Source organism: Mustela erminea, chromosome 8, assembly GCF_009829155.1.
Source record: "Mustela erminea isolate mMusErm1 chromosome 8, mMusErm1.Pri, whole genome shotgun sequence".
In the NCBI taxonomy this organism is placed as follows: domain Eukaryota; kingdom Metazoa; phylum Chordata; class Mammalia; order Carnivora; family Mustelidae; genus Mustela; species Mustela erminea.
This window is the reverse complement of record NC_045621.1, coordinates 48,834,383-48,856,775: the sequence shown is the minus strand read 5'-3', so window position 1 is coordinate 48,856,775 and position 22,393 is coordinate 48,834,383.

The window sequence follows — 22,393 nt, the reverse complement described above, 5'->3', positions numbered from 1 at the left end:
ATGTCTAAATAGAGACATGTATCCATTTCTAAGGAAATTTGCATAGCCTACTTAAATGATCAGTTTTCTCTAATAATGCCAAACCTGAAATTGGAAGATCCTAACAAATAATTATTAACACCTCGTCACTAGAGTTTGATTTTTGTGTGTTATTAAGTAGAATAGTATCTAATTAATGCTACCTATGGAATTTCTTATGGAAACACTTACGGAATACTCATGGAATTTTAGCCTTCAATTTATTCAGTTTAAGGAAAGGTTTTGCAGTTTCACTTGGTGTATGTTTATGTGCCACACATTCTGTTAAAATATTTCTACTTGTTCTACTTTCTAAGGCAACTTTTTTGGTAGTGGTGGGGAAAGGGTCAGGAGATTTCTTAATGCAAAATTTACCATGGAAATCTTGAGGGACTTTACATGATTGAAGACAGGATCTTCACTTTGACAGTTTAATGCATTTTACATTATGATGGCATTGCATGCTTCACAGTTCCTGAAAAAGAGCTTACATTAGGTCTCAAAGTAGCCTCTTTTTCTCCTGGTATTTCCTGATCATTTCTTTTGCTCACATCAGATCCCAGAGGGGGCCCATTTGTGGAGGAGAGATAATTTTGCCACTTGGGAAGAATTCATATGGTTCTCTGCCTCGAGTTAAATTAGTTACCTAAGAATGTATCCTTCACTGAAAGTGTTTTGTCCAGCCGTGGAATAGCTTAGAAGATTAGCCCCCTGACTACATCTTCGTTCATGACTCCTTGTGCAAATTCTATGTGTAACTGATTCTGTAATTTTCCTGATGTCAGGATTAAGAAAATGGATGCTGACACCAGATTTCAACCTGCTCATCTCTTCCACCTATGTAGTTCCCCTCATGTCAAAGAACAAAGAGACGTATTATGTATGCGTGGTACACATCTCATTTTAGTAGACATTTTTACTCACATTTCATTTTACCAGACAATCTAAATTCTAGCCTGGACTCCTCCATTTATTTGTTGTAACATTGGATACGTAATCCAATATCTGAATTTTAGTGTCCTCATCCTATAAGAGAGAATTCACAGTACCACTTATTAAGTTCTTGCTGTGTATTTTAATTTATTTCATTTCTTCAGTTGAGTAGTATTTACCTGGGAAGTAAATATTATTAGTCCCTTAGTACCAATGAGGAAGTGAGGCCCAGAGAAGTTAGTTGAATTTGCCCGCCATCTTATAGCTGGTGAAGGACTTAGGTTACTTTTGAGCCCAGTTAATGTTCGATTTCAAGAGTAATGCTCTTTCCACTATGCCAGAAGCTGCCGGAAAATGAGACAATAAAACCCAGCTATGCTGGGTATTATTAGGTAAAGTGCAGTGGGGGTGTTCTAAACTGCAGAGAGCTATAAAAAAGTTTATTATTATTTACTAATTGACTCCTAGAGTTGTTATTAATAATACCACTCTGACAGAACTAACCTCCATCATGTTTTGGTGTCAGGTTCCAGCCTCCTTGAATAGCACAGATAGCCTCGTCTGAGAGGCACTCTGTGTAATGTTACTAAATTTATTCAGCGTTTTGGCAAATGTAACAGGATGGAGAACAGCAGGCATTGATGTATTTGACTTTGGCCGATAACCTCTTTTGGGATGGATTAGGATAAACAGCGTTTTTTGGGTCCAAGTCAAATTATCTCCTTGATAACTGTGAGGAGAGGTAGACATAGTCTGAGGTAGTCCATTAACATTTCTGGAGAAATAACTTTAAACTGATGGATAAATATTCCTAGGAAGTTGGGGAATCCTAGTTATGATGTGAAAAGAAAAGCTGTGCAGTAACAACCTTCACGCACTGCCAAAATTCTAAGTCCGTTTAGGAGAACCGAAGGTCAACCTGATTATATTTTAAGGGTTCTTATCATAGGGTATGATAGAATTAGAATATTTGACTGTTGATCATCTCGCTGCTGCTCCAAATCCTGCATATTTCACATGTTATTCCTTACTGCGCAATAGCACACGGAGCAGGAATTAAGTTTGTTGTGATATCTTCTAATTTTTTTGACCCTGGCTAGCAAAGACCATCATAATTTGCCTGGATTGCCTCTGCAGCTGTCTGTGTCAGAGCCCTGAAGAATTTGCACTGGTGTGATAAGAGGAGGTTGGAACACAGTGACCCAGCAGCTGCTCCCTCCCTTGGGATTTAGGATTCTGGGCTCTAACCAGGCTCCCTACTTGGGAAGGAGTTGCTGATGGACAGGGGTTCAAAAAGAGGACATGGTTGCCAAGCTCAAATTTCTGCTCTTTTGGGATACATAGCACCCACCCCCCACCCGCCCTGGCAGTGGCCGTCCTTTCTTCTGACCTCCAGAGGTACAACTGTACCCAACCCAGGAGAGTTACTGTTATTTTGTGTCTCTTATCTTTGTTCTCCCCGTGAGATTTCAAGTAACATGGGGGTCATTTCCCTCTTCTTTGTTTATCACAATGCTTAGTGCTGTGAGTACATAATGCATGCTTTCAAATCTCAATAGTTTAATTAGTTACATAAGACTTTTTTCATAAATTATGTTTGATCACATTTGGAGATATATTTTCAGTCCTGTATATGATGCCAGTAATATTTGAAAAAACTGAAAAAATATTGGGGAAAGAGATTTCCTTGTAAAAACCTTTACAAATGTAATTTATAACTTGACAGTTCCCATCTTAAATCACACTCAGCCAAACAATGATAGCTAGTCAATTTCCCTATTTAAACTAATAGATACAAATGCAATTTATATTATATATAAATGAGGGATTCTCAAGAAAATGGACTATACTTGAAAATAGATGATTGTTTAAGTATTTCTAAAGGTGGCTTTTAAAACTACAAAACTAATAAATTCCTTGTAATAATGAAAAAAAGTCCAAGCAATAGAGAAGTGCAATTACAAAGAGGAAATCCTTCTCTCTCTCTCTCTCTCTTTTTAAAAGATTTTATTTATTTATTTGACAGAGAGATCACAAGTAGGCAGAGAGGCAAAGAGAGGGAAAAGCAGACTCCCAGCTGAGCAGAGAGCCCGATGTGGGCCTTGATCCCAGGACCCTGAGACCATGACCTGAGCCAAAGGAAGAGGCTTAACCCACTGAGCCACCCAGGTGTCCTGGAAATCCTTCTCCATTCTCTTCCACCATGAGGTAGACAGAATGTTGGCCCCAAGACCTTCACTCTCTGGTATCACATCACTGACTATATTACCCTATGTGGCAAAAGAGACTGCAGATGTAGTTGAAGTCCCTAATCATTTATGATATGGAGAGTACCTGGATTATCCATGAGGGCCCAGTTTAATCAGATGAGCTCTTTTTAAAAATTTTAATTTTAATTTTTTTTTAAAGATTTTATTTGACAGACAGAGAGGCAGAGAGGCAGGCAGAGAGAGGGGGAAGCAGGCTCCCTGCTGAGCAGAGAGCCCGACGGAATGCGGGGCTAGATCCTAGGACCCTGGGATCACGACCCGAGCTGAAGGCAGAGGCTTTAACCCACTGAGCCACCGAGGTCCCCCAAATATTTTCACCACAGGATGTTTCTTTAGAAATGAGTTACTTTCTCATTCTTTATATTATCATCTTCATCCTGATTTTTTTTTTTTAAGATTTTATTTATCCATTTGAGAGAGAGTGAGAGAGAGCCTGAGAGGGGAGAAGGTCAGAGGAAGAAGCAGACTCCCTGCAGAGCCGGGAGCCTGATGCGGGTCTTGATCCTCAGACTCTGGGATCATGACCTGAGCCGAAGGCAGTCGCTTTGCCAATTGAGCCACCCAGGAGTCCCAGATGAGCTCTTAAAAGCAGGGTTTTCTTCTGGCTGCAGGCAAGAAGAAGTCAGGTAGCTTCACAATGAGGGAGGCCATGTACAAGGAGGACCAGAAAGAGATCTCTAGGATCTAAGGCTAGTCCCCAGCTATCAGCCAGCAAAGAAACAGGAGCCTCCATCTTGCAAGTACAAGGGACTGAACCCAGCCAATAACTTTTTTTTTTTAAATTAATTATTTTTATTAACATATAATGTATTATTTGCCCCAGGGGTACAGGTCTGTGAATTATCAGGCTTACACACTTCACAGCACTCACCATATTACATACCCTCCCCAATGTCCATCACCCAGCCACCCTATCCCTACTTCCCCACCCCCCAGCAACCCTCAGTTTGTTTTGTGAGATTAAGAGTCCTTTATGGTTTGTCTTCCTTCCGATCCTATCTTGTTTCATTTTTTCCTTCCCTACCCCCCAAACCCCCACTCTGCCTCTCAAATTCCTCATATCAGGGAAATCAAATGATAATTGTCTTTCTCTGATTGACTTATTTCACTCAGCATAATACTCTCTAGTTCCATCCACGTCATCGCAAATGGCCAGATTTCATTTCTTTTGATGGAAGCATAGTATTCCATTGTGTATATATACCACATCTTCTTTATCCATTCATCTGTTGATGGACTTCTAGGTTCTTTCCATAGTTTGGCTTTTGTGGACATTGCTGCTATCAACATTCGGGTGCACCTGCCTCTTCGGATCACTACATTTTTATCCTTAGGGTAATACCCAGTAGTGCGATTGCTGGGTCATAGGGTACCTCTATTTTTAACTTTCTGAGGAACCTCCATGCTGTTTTTCCAAGTGGCTGCACCAGCCTGCATTCCTACCAAGAGTATAGAAGGGTTCTCCTTTCTCTGCATTCTCTCCAGAATCCTGACTTGTTAATTTTAGCCATTCTGAATGGTGTGAGGTGGTATCTCACTGTGGTTTTAATTTGTATTTCCCTGATACCGAGTGATGTGGAGCACTTTTTCTTGTGTCTGTTGGCCATCTGGATGTCTTTTTTACAGAAATGTCCTCTACCCATTTCTTGATTGGATTATTTGTTCTTTGGGTGTTGAGTTTGATAATTTCTTTACAGATTTTGGATACTAGCCTTTTGTCTGATATGTCATTTGCAAATATCTTCTCTCATTCTGTCAGTTGTCTTTTGGTTTTGTTGAGTGTTTCCTTTGCTATGCAAAAGCTTTGATCTTAATGAAGTCTCAATAGTTCATATTTGCCCTTGCTTCCCTTGCCTTTGGCAGTGTTTCTAGGAAGAAGTTGCTGCAGCCGAGGTCAAAGAGTTTGCTGCCTGTGTTCTCCTCAAGGATTTTGATGGATTCCTGTCTCACATTGAGGTCTTTCATCCATTTTGAGTCTGTTTTTGTGTCGTGTAAGGAAATGGTCCAGTTTCATTCTTCTGCATGTCCCAGACAATAACTTGAATGAGATTAGAAGTGGACTCATCCCTGGAGTCTCTGAAAAGAGCACAGCCATGCCAACACCTTGATTAGAGCCTCGTGCTATTCTAAGCTGGGGAACCAGGTGAGTTTCACAGTAATTGGACTTTTGATCTACATAACTGTGAGCTAACAAAATGGGTGTTGTTTCAAACTATTTTAAATATATGGTAATTTATTACTGTGGTAATGGGAAATGAATACACCGCATGTGCATTTGCAAGGAGTTCATGGTTTGATGTGATCCTTCAGATTGTTTCATGTATCGAAACATTTCTGACTGAAAGTCTTAGTAGCACAATTAACCTTTGTTATCATTATGAAGAACTCCTTGCCTAACAAAGCTAGACTTCTGCTATGATAATACTGAATGTGTCAATTTCCAATTCAGGATTCATGAATTCACATTTTTATTGTGAATTTCCATCAGTGAGAGTTTTTACTATTACAAAACTTTACCAGTCAGATGAGAACCTGCCTCATTTATGATTTTCTGCCTTGGATGTCCGGAAGACAGTGTATTCCTGCTTTTATAAATGAGCATCTTGAGTCATTTTACTTGTGTTTGTGGATGTTTTCTGGCTTCCACAGTGATGGAAACTTTCACTTAAGGCCATGAGCTCTTCATCAGGGATCAAGGGACCAATACTGGACTATTTCTGTTGAGGACTCCAGCTGGCACCAGCTTTATGCTTAAATGTAAGCTTTATCGAGGAATACCAAAGTTGATGGCTAAAAATACAGGTTTGTTTTTTATTTTTCATGAAGTGGGGGAAGCGGATAAAATTAAAGGTGAGCTCACTATAGTAATCCTTAAAGTTTGCTTTCAGCCTTCCCTTTGATTTGAGTGTGCAGAACAAGCTTCTGTTTTAGATTTAGGCAGCGTTTCTGTAGTCCTTTAACTAAAGTGGCTGTTGACCTGTTTGTTCATCCACCCGTGTTTGGCTACAGGGTTTATCACTACAGGTTAGCACCCAGTGACTGACAGCCTGGACTTCAGACTCCATCTAACCTAATTACAAGAGTAGCTGTAATGGAAATTTAGTTAGTGGGAAGATACCAGCTAGGGCTGAGAGTCAGCAAGTATATAAAAATACTCATCTATCTTAATGGCATTTTTAACTTTTAGTTTTATTCTTATAAGTGTATCTGAACATAAAGGGCAGAGTAGGGTAGAAATACCTAGTCTAAGGGTAACAGACATTTCTGGGCCAATCTGGTAAACTGATGAGACAAGGCTGTTTGTAGGCAGTTCAGGAGCTTTTGAAAGAGAATGCATGCTGGGGGAGGAAGAACTAAAGAGGTATGACTTTGACCCAATAAAGGGGTCTGTACCCAATTCCAATGTTGGTGGTGGAATTCTTTGAAAAGAATGAGTGTCCTACAATTCAACACCATTCTAATGTTGACTGCCCAGGGAGAGCAACAGATTCCACAAGTTAAGGGCTCAGCCCTAAGATTTTGCTATCCACACTTTCAGAGGCTGAAAATGGTATTACCTATCCCTTGACCAACTGACTATAGATTGGAGGTTCCAATATTCCCCTCCTTACATTCAATTAATTTACTAGAGTAGCTCACAACACTCAGAGAAACATTCTGCTTACTAGACTGGTTCATAATAAGAAGATATAACTCAGGAATAACCAGATGGGAGAGATGCATAGAGAAGGTAGAGGGAAGGACTGAGCTTCTACAGACTCCCCAAGTGTACCATTCCCCCAGCACTTCCATGTTTCATCAACCTGGAAGCTCTCCTTAGCCTCTTCATTTGGGTTTTTACCGATGTTTCATTATGTAGGCATGATTGATGTCATCATTGCCATTGGTGATTGAACTCAATCTCTAGCTCTTCTCCCTCCCCAGAGGTCAGGGGTGGGAGTGAAAGTTCTAACCCTCTCATGGTTGGCTCCTCCAGCAACTAACCCCCAGCCTTAGGTGGGGTTCACAAATCAGCTCATAACATAAGAAAGGACACCTGTATAGCTCTCGTAACTTAGGAAATTCCAAAGTTTTTAGGAGTTCTGGGCCAGAAACAGGAATGAAGACCAAATATATCTATTTCTTATTATAAATCACAATATCATGCCCAACAACAACAACAACAGAAAACCTAGTTACCAGAGGAGAAGGGAGATTTTGAGTAGAGAGGAGATGCCTTGTATTTGATACAGATTTTACCTAGTTTGGCACCCAGGGTTCCAGTTCCTCAGTGACAATGCCTGGTGGAGTCATGCATGCCTAGCCACTATTCTAGGCAGGAGAATGTGGCATGTGGCAGTGCGGCAGCCTCTTCAGGAACTCTCAAAAATGCTGAGGACAAAACTGGTAAACTGATGAGACTGGAATGTTTAGTAAGTGATGGGTGCAAGAGCTGGTGAAGTTTACTATATCTGTGTGACTTTGACCTGCAGATAGGTAAAACCTGAAGAGACTCCATCATATATTGGGGTAGCCAACTTCCAGGATGGTTCCTGGTCATTCCTGCCTACTGCTCTCCATGCCGTTATATAGCCCTTTCCCTCATTAAATAGAGCTGACAGGATATTCTGGAAATGATGGTTGTGACTTTGGAGGGGCATCCATAAAGGACATTCCAGCTTCTACCTTTCCTCTCTCTCAGGTCACCTGCTTTGGGGAGAGTAGCTACTGTGTTGTGAGGGTGCCCAAGCCGCTCAGTGGAAAGGCCCACCTAGCAAGGTAACGAGACCTCTTTCCATCAGCCATGTGAGTGAGTCATTGCAGAAGCAGATCTTGCCACCCTAGTCAAGCCTTCAGGTGACTGTAGCTCTAGTTGATATCCTGACTTCAAACTCCTGAGAGACTCTGCGTCAGAAATACCTAGCTAAGGTGCTCCTGAATTCTTAACCCCCAGAAATTGTTAGATAATAAATGTTTTTTGTTTTAAGCTATTAAGTTTGGGGGTAATTTGTTGTGTGGTTAGACACACACATACATTGTTATAGTTGTTTAAATTTTATTCTCCGGTACATTCTCAAATACTAGTTCTTTAAGGGCATGATCTATATTATTCATCTTTTTATTCTCCGTAGTTCCAAGTGCAGTGCCTAAACACATTCATATATATGTATGCTTTTTTTCAAAGTAAAAGACAAATGGACAAATCTCAGATTTATTAGCACTGGGGATGATGAAATATCAGAATGAAAATAATTATTTGTTAAGAACTTCCTTGGTTCTTGGAGTTGAATATCTGCAAAATGTTTGTTGAAACAACCTGCATTCCCATCATTTTATTAATAAGGAACCTGAAGTCGGGAATGGTTCTGAGGTTTTCCCACAGTGAGTTAAAAGGTAAGGTATGACTTGAACCCAGACCTTTAAACTCCAAAGCTAAATATCTAATACAGAGACCATTTGAAGTTTCTTTTCTTCTTACTCTCCTGATATGCAACATCCACTATATGTATATGCAAAAAGAAAAAGCCAGTACTAGGTTTCTTATACGTATCTTTCTCTAGTATGTAACATTAGTTATGTTTATTTTAAAGAAGAAAAATATGATGCTAGGCTTATCAAATATTGGAGGTCTTTTAGAAATGTTTTTGTCCTGGGAAAATGAGATGGAGGAAGTGAGTGCATTTGATTTTTCCCCAATGTGGTCTGATATATGGTGAGTGTCACTGATAGACCCTAGTTTATCAGGTTAATGATGATGATGATGATGATGGGATAATAGCAATAATGGTAATAGATACTATAGAAAGAATCCCAGTCTGAACCTAATAAATGTTTACCCGCGTATTCAGACATGTCTGGAATGTCTAATGGAGGGGGGCGTCTATTTACATGAGAGACCCCGAGTCTCCAAGGAAAGAACACAACCTGAAGAAAGACAAATGGAGTGAACAAAGCTGGCTCAAAGGTGATGGGGCCAGGGAGAAAAGGAAGGTAACTTTGGATGCTGCCTGGTACATTATTCTGAGACTGAGGTGGCTACAAAGGAGAAAGTCACTAGTCTGAGAAGCCGACAAACTTGTGCTCTCTGAGGACCAGTGGATGTGCTTGGGGCAGTGGCTCTGGAGCCAGCAGCTCCTGCAGGAACAGGAAACGACATTCTCCTCAGGAGCCTTTGAGTTGGGAGAGCAGGCACTGGGGGCTTGTGCACAGATTTGGTGACGATTAGCTGTGGCACAGGCATCTAGTTGCTGTGCATAGCAGCTGTGGTGCCCTCAGCGGACATCAGCAGGACAGTTGATACCAAGGTAGTGCGCACTGTGAGCTGGAGGAGAGGGGAATGTGGCTGGGGGTCCTGGTGGGGGGTGTGTGGGAGAGGAGGCAGAGCCTGGGACTCCCAGACTCTTTGGGAGGAACTTGAGGGGAAGTAGAAACTCTAAAATTGGAGAGGGGTAGTGTCATTAGAGAATTTCTGGCTTTTTGACTCTTAGTGTGATGTTGTTTTTAATCAAGCCAGTGGGGACCTATTGCAGGAAGTCATTATTAGAGAACTGATCACAATCCACTCTGTGCCTGTATAGTTTCCATCCAGGAATGTCAAGTGGGCCACTGAAAATGCATTCACCTCAAAAGACCTCAGTCATTGAAATAATTACAGTACACGTTATGCAAGCTAAAACAACAATCTGATGCTTATTCTCCATCAATTCAGTAAGTGTGTTTTAAACCTGATAATAGTACTGCTTATCATTGTGAAGGATGGTCTCTTTCTTGACCCTTGACATGGTGATATCTCTCTAGCTCTCTTCCAAGCTCTTGCTTTCCAGGTGAGGCCTGAGTTGATCTCTTCATATAATAATCATAATAAAATAATAATAGTACCCCATCCTTAAGGTATAAATCAAGGCTCTTCCTGGATCCATGAGGGTAAATACTGTTAAGATTCCAGGTAAAAGCAACCAAATTCAACCTCTATTTGGGCATGAGTCGAGTGAGAACATGATTTGTGTGGTGGAGCAGGACGAGCCCTCCATTCCAGAGGATGTTTCTCAGGTGGCCATCCACTGAATCAGCTGAGCAGCTACCCCAAAGCCAGTTCGCTAGTCTCTGTGAGCACCACGAGCCTTGCAATTGTAGGATCTATGTGTGTACTGCCTGCACCGGTGTGGGACAACAACATGGTCATTTGGGTGTAGTGCCACAGGGTTTCCACAACTTTCTAAGGAATGGTTGCTACTCCAGTGCATAAATAAGAACATGAACTTTGCAACCAAACTATTCTGGCCTGCCACAAACAAGCAACCTGACTTTGGGCAAATGGGCAAATCATTTACCTGTCTTTTTTGCTTCAGTTTTCTATCCCTAAAAGCAAGATATTTATATTAGCTACCTCACAACATTGTTATAAAGATTGAGTGAATTAACATAGATAAAGTTCTTAGAACATTGCCTGTTCATTGTAAGCATCTAATAAGTGTAAGTTATTTTAATCATTACCCATTGCCCAGGCTACCCATTTAGCCTGATTTGGTGTTGATGAAAACTATGTCAGGAAGTGGAGGGTCATTGCAGCTCTTAGGAATTTGTGAATATTCTCATGGAAGGGGGGGTACTTCAATTAATGGGTCAGTTCTAACAATTTAGTTTCTGTGTCTTTTTTTTTTCTTCATGAAATTTCTAAGAGAAAGAGTAAAATGGCCTAGCTTGGATCGAATGTCCACTCTTAACCTAAACAGATTTAACCAGGAAATTAAACAAAGACATGGAAGCTGGGCCCATCCTTGTGGGGCGTATCCCTGTGGGGCCATTCTCAGAAAAGTCACGGTAAGCTGATAGCTACCTCATGGTATCTGTTCAGATGAACCCAGCAACAGACACAGATAATCTGTGTTTCTGCAGATGTGTGATGTGTGTGGTATGTACACACATGTGTTGAACTGTCAAACAATACAGACAAGTATCTGTAGCTGATATGAGGTCATTTAATAAGACTTTTGGTCAGACCAAAAGCTGGCAGTCTTTTTAAAGAGCAAATTCCTAATCCTAGTAATAATCTTCTAATATTGCATAATTCTGACCCAATCATGTTTACTGTTAGAAATTCATCCATAAGCAAATAATAAAAGATTATTGTAAAGATACAGTTATGAAGAATTCCATCAGAACATATTTATAACATTAACACGGAAAGAGCATAAATACTCAACTACAAAGGAGTAGTTGAAAAGGTGTTGGTATGTCTATGGGATGTTTATCTTCAATGGTCATTGAAAATGTTGTAGAAGAACATTTAATAATATGTAAATGTTCTTCACAATATGTTAAGTGAAAACAGAAGTTACAAAGTTGTATGTGGAATGATTCCATTTTCATTAAAAAAGAACAAAGGATGTTTGCATGGAAGTAAAACTTGAAATGTAACAAACCATTAATAATGATTGTCTTTGAATAGTGAGAGTACAAATGATTTTTGTGTTCTTTTTTTTTTTTTAAAGATTTTATTTATGTATTTGACAGACAGAGATCACAAGTAGGCAGAGAGGCAGGCAGAGAGAGAGAGGAGATAGCAGGCTCGCTGCTGAGCAGAGAGCCTAAAGTGGGGCTTGATCCCAGGACCCTGGGATCATTACCTGAGCCAAAGACTGAGGCTTTAACCCACTGAGCCACCCAGGTGCCCCTTACTTTTTTTTTAAAAATCAGAATTTTCCATTTTTCTTTAATATTTATGTTTTCATTTTGTAATAAGGAAAAATGCGTAGAGTAATTTAATGTGAATCTGTGAACCACCAATTTGGCTGTAAACTTTCTAACAGCACAGGCAGGAACATTACCAGGTCCCTGATTCACTACGCCAATAAAAGGGAAACAAATTTAATTGCCTGGGGGAAACACAGCTCTTTCCGGCACTAAGACCTATGAGAAATATATCCTATGGGTCCTCTTAAAGAGGTCACTGGGTAGTGTAAGAAACAATGTATTTGATGGCATCCTTAAAGTAATTGTGGTCCTGAATTTTATAGGGCTTGCTTTCATATTGTTCCTTTTGTCCCTCAAAATATACTGATGAGAGATTTCTAAAGCACATTCAGAAAAAAGCAGTTTAACTAGGAAAGCAATATGACACCATCTATTATATAATTTGTTTTTCAGATTTAATCCAGTAAAGATTTTTAAATAGCTAAAGGAATAGATGGGCTGCATATCCTTCAATCTTCTCCTGAGGAACAAAGAATTCAAGGTTCTTTTCCCTGACATGTAGTTGGGGTTTATAGTTTAATCTTGTCTGTAACTATGCATAGCTTTTTCCTCTGTCACTAAGCAGAACAAAACCTATGAAAAGAGGGAGAACTATTACCTCTTTGTGAGAGGTCAGAGGCTGACAGGGAGACATGCCTGACTGGAGGCCCTGATCATGGTAACTCACATGGTCAAGATGATCCACAGAATGTAGACATTGAACCACTTTAGCTTGTAGACATGTAGGCAAATCATGCCTAAATCTTTTTCATAAAACAGTGCCATAATACATGTGGTCTAGATGTTTTTATAAGAAGTACAACCAAATACTCACTTCATCCATTAAGACTGAATAGAACCAAACGATAATAGCTTCATTAAGAAGGACATTGACATGAGTAATGTCATTTCTTGGCACATAGTTCAAGATGAACTGAAAGAGTTGGATCGTTTAATTTTGAGTCAATCAGATAACAGAGGACATTTATCAAAAAGGATTACCTGTTTCAAAATGCTTTTTTTTATGGCTCATTTTTTTGGTATTAGCTAGTTGTCATGGCAGCCATTAAGATAACTCCCAGTTCCTTACGATAACCTTGAGTTATCTACAGCAAAGAGAACACTTACCTCTCCATGACCTGGTAGTGATGGTGGAGGAGTTATATATATTGTGACCATGAAGGAAATATCACATGGTATATTTCCCCATCGCCCCTTTTCTGCCATTCAGAAACAGATTTATATTACACAGGGAGTTCCATGCTATATCCTAACCAAAAAGATACACTCCCAATGTAGTGGGGTTTAGACTGTTTCTCATCTCCAAATCAGCTTTAAACAAAGGCAGAACAAATGTGCCTGTTGTTTTTGCCCATGGTCAAAGAAACGTAATGAAAATGTGGCATCATTCCTCAGTAGTGGATTTTCTTGTTCATATTCTCTGTCTGTCCTTACTGCTTATCAACTAAGTATTGTAATTTTTTCTGTTACAAAAATAAAAATGCTTGCAATATTGATTGATTGAGCATATGAACCGTGAACTTTAGCAGTGCTTGGGAACTCTGAATTTCTCCATGACAAATATGGTTAAAATGCTTAAGTGTTACCAGGTGTATTAAAAATCCAGATGTTGGACAAGGGAGTCTGGCACAAGACAGTCAGAGGCCCCCTGATCATATGGGGAGTTTCGTATTTTCTGTCAGTTTCACTTAAAATTTCTTCACCGAGAGGGTGAGAGCTGGTACATATACATTTGAGTTGGAATTTGGCAAATGATGGTTATTTAAATATATAGGTATAAACCTCCTATCATAGCACCAATTAAAACTTGCCTGGATTACCGCAAACAGCTACTAATTGGCCTCCTGTTTCCCTGTTCTGCTCTCTTGCAACCTAGTCTGTGCACCAAAGCCAGAGGGATTGTTTGAAAATACAGATTACGGTTACCTTGCAGGGGCTTGCCATGTTCTTAGGCTAATGTCTGACCCCTTCACATGTAAAAGACCCGTCATGACAAGGCTTCTGCTTATCTGTCAGCCTCACCTCTGAGTTTAGGTACTACCCCACCTATCCTCATACCTCTCTCATGATGCTTTGAAGCTGTCTATCTCCTGGTGTTTTCATGACCTGTTTCTTTACCTGTGGCCATCACCACCACCCAGCCTCTTCTCTAGGCTAAATGCTTGCACAGTAGTCTTCATCACAGTTCCCTGATTCTGAAGTCTAGGTTAGGAGCCCTCCCCATGTTTCCTACACCAGCACAGGAGCCCTCTGCCTGCTGTGGAACTATGGTCATTGCATTTTCGGTAGTTCCTTCTGTCTAGATGAAGTTCCTTCCTTAAGGATAGGTACTAAGTCGATTTTATTGGATTAGTTTTCCAGTGCCTAGTTCAGTGCCTCGCATACACTTGTGGCCAGTTCAGTGACTTAATGGGCAGATATTTGGCACAAAGCTGTCAGAAGCACAAAGAGAAACAAGACACTTTTCCTGGCCACAGAAACTTGATGTAAGACATGTACACATGTCAGATAGCATAGTGTAGAAAGGGATGGTGCAACAGAGTGCTCTGGGAATTCAGAGAAGGGAGAAGGTGTGACCGTGGCATTAGAAAGGGCTTCAAGGCAGAGGAGATTTTCAAATTGGGCTTTGGATGGCTTAACCTGTTTTGAATGGGGAAGGGATACACTTGAGGTTATAGGAAATGAACATAAGGCAGAGGGCTAGGGAAAGCAGCAGTGTTTGGAGAGAAATGGCATGTAGTTTAGTCTAACTGGAATTTGGAGTGGATGAAGAGATTTTTGGAGAATATGCTGGAAAAGCGGGTCACAGCAGATTCTGCAGGTCCAGAAAGCCAGCTTACAGAAAACACAGTGCAAGCAGAGTTTTTAAATCTTCTTTAAAAAAATTTTTTTTTATTAACATATAATGGGTAGCTCTTATTTTAAAAGATTAAGAGGAACCTAACAGAATCTTGTGTTGCGCCCTTCTCCATCACTTTTAGGTATGTGTGTAGGTATAAGTACCATTCTTGTTATTTTAAGAAGATTTTAAAAATGCTTATTATGGGGGCCGTCTGGGTGGTTCAATGGGTTAAGCATCTGCGTTTGGCTCAGGTCATGATCCCAGGGTCCTGGGATCAAGTTCTGGGTTGGGCTCACTGTTCAGTGGGGAGTCTGCTTCTGCTTCTCCTTTTCCCTTTGCTTTTCCCTCCCCTTGCTCGTGCTCTCTCTCTCTTTCTCTCTCAAATAAACAAAGTCCTAAAACTTTATTATGGAACTGATTGCAAACATGAAGTTTTGTGTTTCCGCTGGGGCCATGCCTTGTATATTGCTGATCCTTTGTGCATTTAAAGTAAGGCCATGCAAAATGCTCTCTAGACTGAGATGGGATATAAACAAATAAAATATTTCAGTTGTGTGATTACTGAATAATACAGGTAAGCATAGTAGAAAGTTTGTGTGGCTATTTTTTCATAGTTAATCCTCTTCATTGGTGTTCTGGCTCTTGAGCTTTTCTGTCTTGCTCTAATACAGCCAGCTTCTTACTAGAGACCTGCTTTGAGTTTGAAACTCTTCATCAGAAGACAGCTGCAGGGTGGAAAGTTTGGATAATGTCCAGAGAAAAGCAATAAAAATGATTAATAGCTTGGAAAGTAAGACCTCAGAGGGACGTCTAAAGAAGTTGAGAATCTTGATCAATAGCGAAAGCACAGCTTACATGTTTTGAAATCACACTGTAGGTGCTTTTCTCTTCATCTTCACAGTAAATACATGGAGAAGACAGCCTAGGTTGCAGCAAGCAAATTTATATTGGACCAAAGAGAGAAAAATATGCACATATGCTAGCATTGGCTTAACACGCAGAGGTAAGACTGAGGGTATGGACTGTTAATTTATAATAGAGTTGTGGTTGCCAGGGGCTGGGGAAGGGGGAACTGGGGAGATGTCAGTCAAAGGATTCAAGCTTCCAGCTATACCATGAATGAGATCTGAAGATGGAGTTCATCACAGTGATTACAGTCAGCAATACTATGTTACGTCTTTCAAAGTTGCTGAGAGAGTAGATCCTGAATGTTCTCACCAAAAAAGAGAAGTGGTAATTATGTGGTAAGCATTTTGCCCTATGTCAGTATGTCAAATCAGTAGGTTGTGCACCTTAAACTTCCACATGTTACATGTCCGTTATATCTCCGTAAAGCTGGGGGAACAAAAAGGCGTAGAGTAGACCCCTGTCTGGGGTGTTTGGTTTTAGACAAAGTAATAAAGAACTTCTCCATTGCCACTGATTCTTCTATCGGGATTTGTGGCAGTGGTGGTTGTTACCATTATTTAGTAACACTAATCTCTTATGCATTTGCTGTGTATCACAGTTTGGTTTCTTTGGAAGCAGATGCCAAGGCAGTTCGAAATGCAAGATATTTACTGGGGAGTAAGCCTGTGAATGGGAACGGGAGGGAGCAGGACCGGGCAGGGGGAGCTGTCAGTCTGGCGTGCCCACCTGGCCAAGCCTCTGCCTGCCCATTGGGAGCTCTGGAACACAGTTTGCCCATTGGATGGATGCCACGTTGGGTGGCCAGGCCCTTGTATTTATGCTTTTGTTCAGTCATTGACTGGAGGCTGCTGTGATGGGAACATGTTTTTGGCTATCACTGCCTGGCTTACTCATTGGCCCGGGGCCACCCCACAAATGGTGTGACCTCGGCTGGAAAGCTGACACAGACCCTGAAGGACTAACAGCTGGGGTCTGTGCGTGAACCATGCTCCTCACAGCTGAGCAGCGAGCTCTTTTTGGAAGGGGGATCAGAGGGGCACCTCTCTGTTTCTGCCACATCATGTAGAGCACACTTCTCTCGGTTTGCAATTAAATAAATATGAAGTTGCCAGCTTCTATGTGTAAATGCAATCTCCAGATTACTACTGAAATGTTCATTTTGTGTGTGTGTGGGGGAGGGAATGACACAGAGTTACATGTAGCCAAACAGACCCAAATATTGTTGGTCAGATTTACCTAATGAAAGATCACAGCCTAATAGGAATAGGTATTCAAAATCAGACATTTTGTCCATATTATTTATAACTTTCATGACAACCTTGCACGATAGGCACTTTGATTCAATTTTTCAGTTGAGGAAGCTGTAGGTCGCATTGTTCAGGAAATTTTTTGTTCTAGTTCATGCAACTAGGACATCCTTCCATGCGACTAGGAGCTGAGATGTTTGTATTATTCTAAAGGCATTTTGCATTACACCAGGGTGACTGATGTGAAAAATTGCAGAACAGAATATGACTACCAAGCTTGTATTTTGTCAAAATAGTTCAGTTCTTATGTACTCTAGTCCAGACTCCAGGGATGTTTGGTATAGTCTTTATTGTGCGGCTTTTGGCCACACGTAACAGGGTGGAATTAACTTTTGACTTTATAATTTTGGGGTAGTTGTTTCCTACACATGTATAGATGTTAACTCACTACATTTGTGGAGGAAGTTCTGATTCCATTCCATACGACCTTGGGGTTTATCGATTTCCTTTCTATTTCTAGCTCTACATATTACTTACCTAATCTATTTTAAAAATAAAGTGTCACAGTCAAAACATAAAGTTCAGTAGACTATGATATCAACTGTAAGGAATTTTTGAATATAAAAAAATAATCCCCTACCTGTATCATTTTCAGTATTTTATACACAACATGTGGTAAGCATTTCAGTAATTGTTCTCTAATTTTTTAACTGTTGAAGTTGATTTCTCTCTTTTATTTAGAGGACATTAGAATCAGCTGTGTGACCAGATTTTATCTACTTCCAAGGCTAGAAAAGTGATATTATAACTTGTTTACATATTTGCTGATGAGAAAATTCAGCATCAGGGCGCATCATCAGCTTACACTTGGTTCTTTCCAAATTGAGTATATTAGGTCAGAGAGACCATCAGATATGAGGGCCAACAGTCTCTTATAAGGTCACCTTCCTTATGTTTCTCTTTGCCCCATATACTTCCAAAATTTCACAACTAAAAATATAAAAAGTGGAAAATAGGATGTCTTTTGCCTGGAAGGAAGCATTTTGAGAACTATGTTTAACATTACTTTCTGATATTCATCCATCTGTCCATTCACAATGACCTCCCAAATCTCCGTCATGTTATCCATGAAGTTCAGAATGCAGACAGTCCCCATGACATAGAAATGGGCCAGCACAGGAGTTACTAAAAGTGGGAGTCCTCATGTGTCTCGTCTGCTGTGCTTTGGAGACGACTTTGAGCTTGGCTGCACATGAATCTCCAGCTGCTCCCACAGAAATGGCAGTGAAACCAGAGATACCTAGTCTGGGAGGATATTTTCATAAAAGAAAGTATTCTACATACTGTGAGGTGACTGCTGTCATTTAGGCTGTGCTCTGACAAATAGTGTTGAGTATTTTGAGAAGAAACAAGCATTGATGCTGGATCTGCTGGAAAACAAAACAAAAACAAGAAGACGACCTGAAGGTTAAAATATAAGTTTTATGGTAGCTTCAGGTACTTTCATGGGAATGCTTGAGGAACTTCAGGGTAAAGATCAGTAGACCTCAGGGCCTGGTGGAATCCATTTCTACCAGGAATGAGTCTGATTAGCATATTTGTGGTCTGTAACATTGACCCACAACTACATGAGGTGTAGCCATGGAAAAAAGTATGCCAAGAGATTTGTCATGATCTGATGGGAACTTGGAAGGAAAGAGAAGGGTTATATCCAGGTGATCCTCTGACCTTGAGACCATGTAGGTACGCTGAAGAGTGCTGATAGTGCCCATTTCCAGAATCCTACAGCCCATTGGACAGGGGATGCATGCAAAAACTGTGGTGAAAGGTTGGCACAAGGATAAATTATCCATAGGTTCTCTTCCTGTTCTACCTAATTTGCCTATAGGTGACTAATGAATTGGCTGTGGGAATGGAGGGCTCTCCTCTCTCCTGGGCAGTATGGCTGGGTCAGAGAGGTGCCCTTTCACTCTGTAATTCGAGAGGGCTGGTTTACCTTCTCCTTTCCCTGTCTGTGACTATAAACTGTCCTCCTTTTAATAAATTCACTATTTGACTTTCTTTCTCCCTTTCCTCCAGGCCCAGTCTTTTCTAAACTCTTCATGGGAAAAAGCCAACTCTGCAGCTTTGCCTCCCACAGGTATTACAGTAACTTCCTAATTTCCTCTCCTGCCTCTATCATACTCTCTTTTGTAGATATGAATTTCTGACCTTGATGAGGCAAGGCTCTGGTGAAGTCTTTTTCATTGGAGAGTAGGTCTTTGTTACAGAGAATCTTCTGGGTGTATTTCAAAATAGTTACCTTTCTGCCCCCCCTTGCCAGAGCCATGAGGGGATCTTTCTTGGTTCTTTCTTTGTGAGAATCTGGGGGATCTTGGAGGGTAAATTTAAGAGTCTAAGAGTCTCTCTAAGTCACCAGAACTATTCACTGTCATGCTAGTCTATATTCTGTTTCTGTCAGTTTGTCAAAATTACCATTCAGGTGTTCTTACCAGGTTATGGCTTTAGCAGCTTCTGCTCCAGGTGAATAGATCTTGGCTCTGATCTCTGTATTTTCCTGTGTCTCCACATTTCAGGGTGGCCCTTTGCCTTATAACCTCAGTTCTCCGATGGGTCCAGGAAAATTATTGATTTTCAGTTTGTTCCACTTTTTTCTTATGTTCAGTGTGGGAGTGATAACTTCTCTTTACCTGTTAATACTGAGACCAGAAGTCTATGCGTAGCCTACTTTGAACACAGGAGCCCATGAAATTCCCATAATGTGTAAGATAGTCAAGTTGCTCCTCTACTTCAGCTTATCTTGGAGTAAAAGCCAAAGCCCTTTCATTGGCCCATAAAGCTTCCATGATTTGCACACTCTCTTGGGTACTCATTGGCCACTTCTTATTTTCCTCTTCCTATCTCTCTTCCAACCACCATGGTCTCCTAGCTGTCCCTTAAACATACCAGCAGCCTCCTACACCGGGGCCTTTGCACTTGCCTAGAATGATTCTTCTTTCTAGATGTCTACTGTCAGTGAACAAAAGTCACAGATACCTTGTGATGACTTCACTGACTACCCTATTTAATATAACAACCCCACAGCCCTCTCTTATATCCTCATCCCTACCTAGCCTTATTTCCATAGCACTTTGCACCACAGAACATACTTCATACAGTATTTTTCTAATTTTTTATGTTTACTGTTTCTCTACCCTATCAGATAGTAAGTTCCATGCAAGCAGGGATTTTTGCTTTTTTTGCTTGTTTTATTCCTTGCTTTATAGACCAGTGATACAATGAAATTGTTAATTCAGGATTATCAGGTGATGTCAAAACCATCAAGTGAATGTATGATGGTGAATGAAACACTTGTACAATGCCAAAGCAACACTATACAAATTAATTTCAGGTTGCAAAGGGGAAAATGTTAACTCTTCCACTCTAATTCAGTGGTTAAGCTTAGTATCATTAATGGTGGGTAAACCAGATGTTCTGTGTTTTCTTAGGTGTTGCAAAATGAAGTTGGTAACATCCCTTATACATTATCTAGCCAGATATGCTTAACTTGAATCCATGGAGCCTTTAGATGTAGCTCTTAATTTATGAAGTAAAGGAACAAGTTAAAATTCATCATGAAGAAACTGAACAAATTTAGAATGTGGTGTATCCTGTAAAATAACAGTTCAGGATTGTTACAATAAAGGATCTGTTCTAAATGAAAAGAGACATAAAGAATAAAATAGGTGCAATGTATGGGCTTGGATTGGCTGTGATTTGTGCAAAACAATCTTAAAAGGTATATTTTTGTCAAAGAGGAGAATCTAAATTCTAGTATTAGCTGAGAGGAACATTTTCTGAAATAAAGATGATGACCATGAACTGGAAAAATTATCTGCCAAGGAGATATGTAGATTATGATCTCCTTTTGGTAAAAAAATAAGATGTTTTACAGATCAGTATATGAAAAAAAAAGTATACACATGCAGATTAAAAAAAAATCAGCATTTAGCTCATAGATTTCTTTGAATTTTTGTTTCTGGATGGAAGGAAGGAAAATTGCCCTAGGGTACAATTTAGAAAGGAGAGGGACCAAACTGCTTCATATTTCAGATCTATATCTGCCACACACATAAAGGTATAAAGTGTTTGTTATCGTCAGTTTGCATAGCTCTAGGCAGAGAATGTTTTAGAACTGTGTGCCCTTATATACTCAAAATTTCTGGATTTGTTTAATTCAAATTGATCTTCCTCTAATCAATACAAATTCATGAGTTTTATTAAGTTATATCAAAACTAACCCCAATTGTTTGTTATGTAAGTGTTTTAGAAAGTCTGGAAATTTCTCCTTTAGTCTGGTTTTAAATTCAGAGACTCTTCCTTGAAAGACAGAATCTCAGTTATTTGGTCTTCAGTTTCAGACTCTTTAGAGAATTTTTTTTTCTTCCCTCCTCTATTCTTGCCTTCCTCTTTTTTTCTGTTCTTTCCTCTTACTTTCCTTCCTCCCTTCTCTCTCTTCTGTCTCCATCTCTTCTCTCTTTCTTTCTACCACCCACTAACACCATATTTATTTTAGATTTTTTAAAGAAAATATTTAAGGGTTTTTCCTAACAAAACCCTGATTTCATTTTTGTCTGTCCTTTTTCATAGAAAGCCACTATTTTGTCTTGTTACTTTTATTATGTGCATAATTTTATACTTTTTATACAAATACAAACTGGATGTTTTGCCGTTCGGTAAAGCATAAATTACCATAAATTGTCTCTATAAAGAATATGTCATATTTTGCATATTTTTGGACTTTATATATATCATGCTGTTCTAGGGCTTTGCAACTTTTTTGTCAACATTGTGGGTTTTTTTTTCTTTTAATTTTCTGGCTTAGGGGTGCCTGGGTGGCTCAGTGGGTTAAAGCCTCTGCCTTCGGCTCAGGTCATGTTCCCAGGGTCCTGGGATCGAGCCCCACATCGGGCTCAGCAGGGTACCTGCTTCCTCCTCTCTCTCTCTCTGCCTACTTGTGATCTCTATCTGTCAAACAAATAAGTAAAAAAAATCTTAAAAAAAAATTTCTGGTTTATTTTATTTTTTAAAATCTTCAATTATAAAGATAAACAGATATGCTAAGCAAAGTATGGATCCAAATAGATTGTTTATACTAATATTCAATTATTCCAGTTATTCCAGCATTTCTTTTTTTTTTTTCATGTGATATTTTCTTTTTTTAAAAATTTTTTATTTTTTATAAACATATAATATATTTTTATCCCCAGGGGTACAGGTCTGTGAATCGCCAGGTTTACATACTTCACAGCACTCACCATAGCACATACCCTCCCCAATGTCCATAACCCAACCACCCTCTCCCCACCCGCTTCCCCCAGCAACCCTCAGTTTGTTTTGTGAGATTAAGAGTCACTTATGGTTTGTCTCCCTCCCAATCCCATCTTGTTTCATTTATTCTT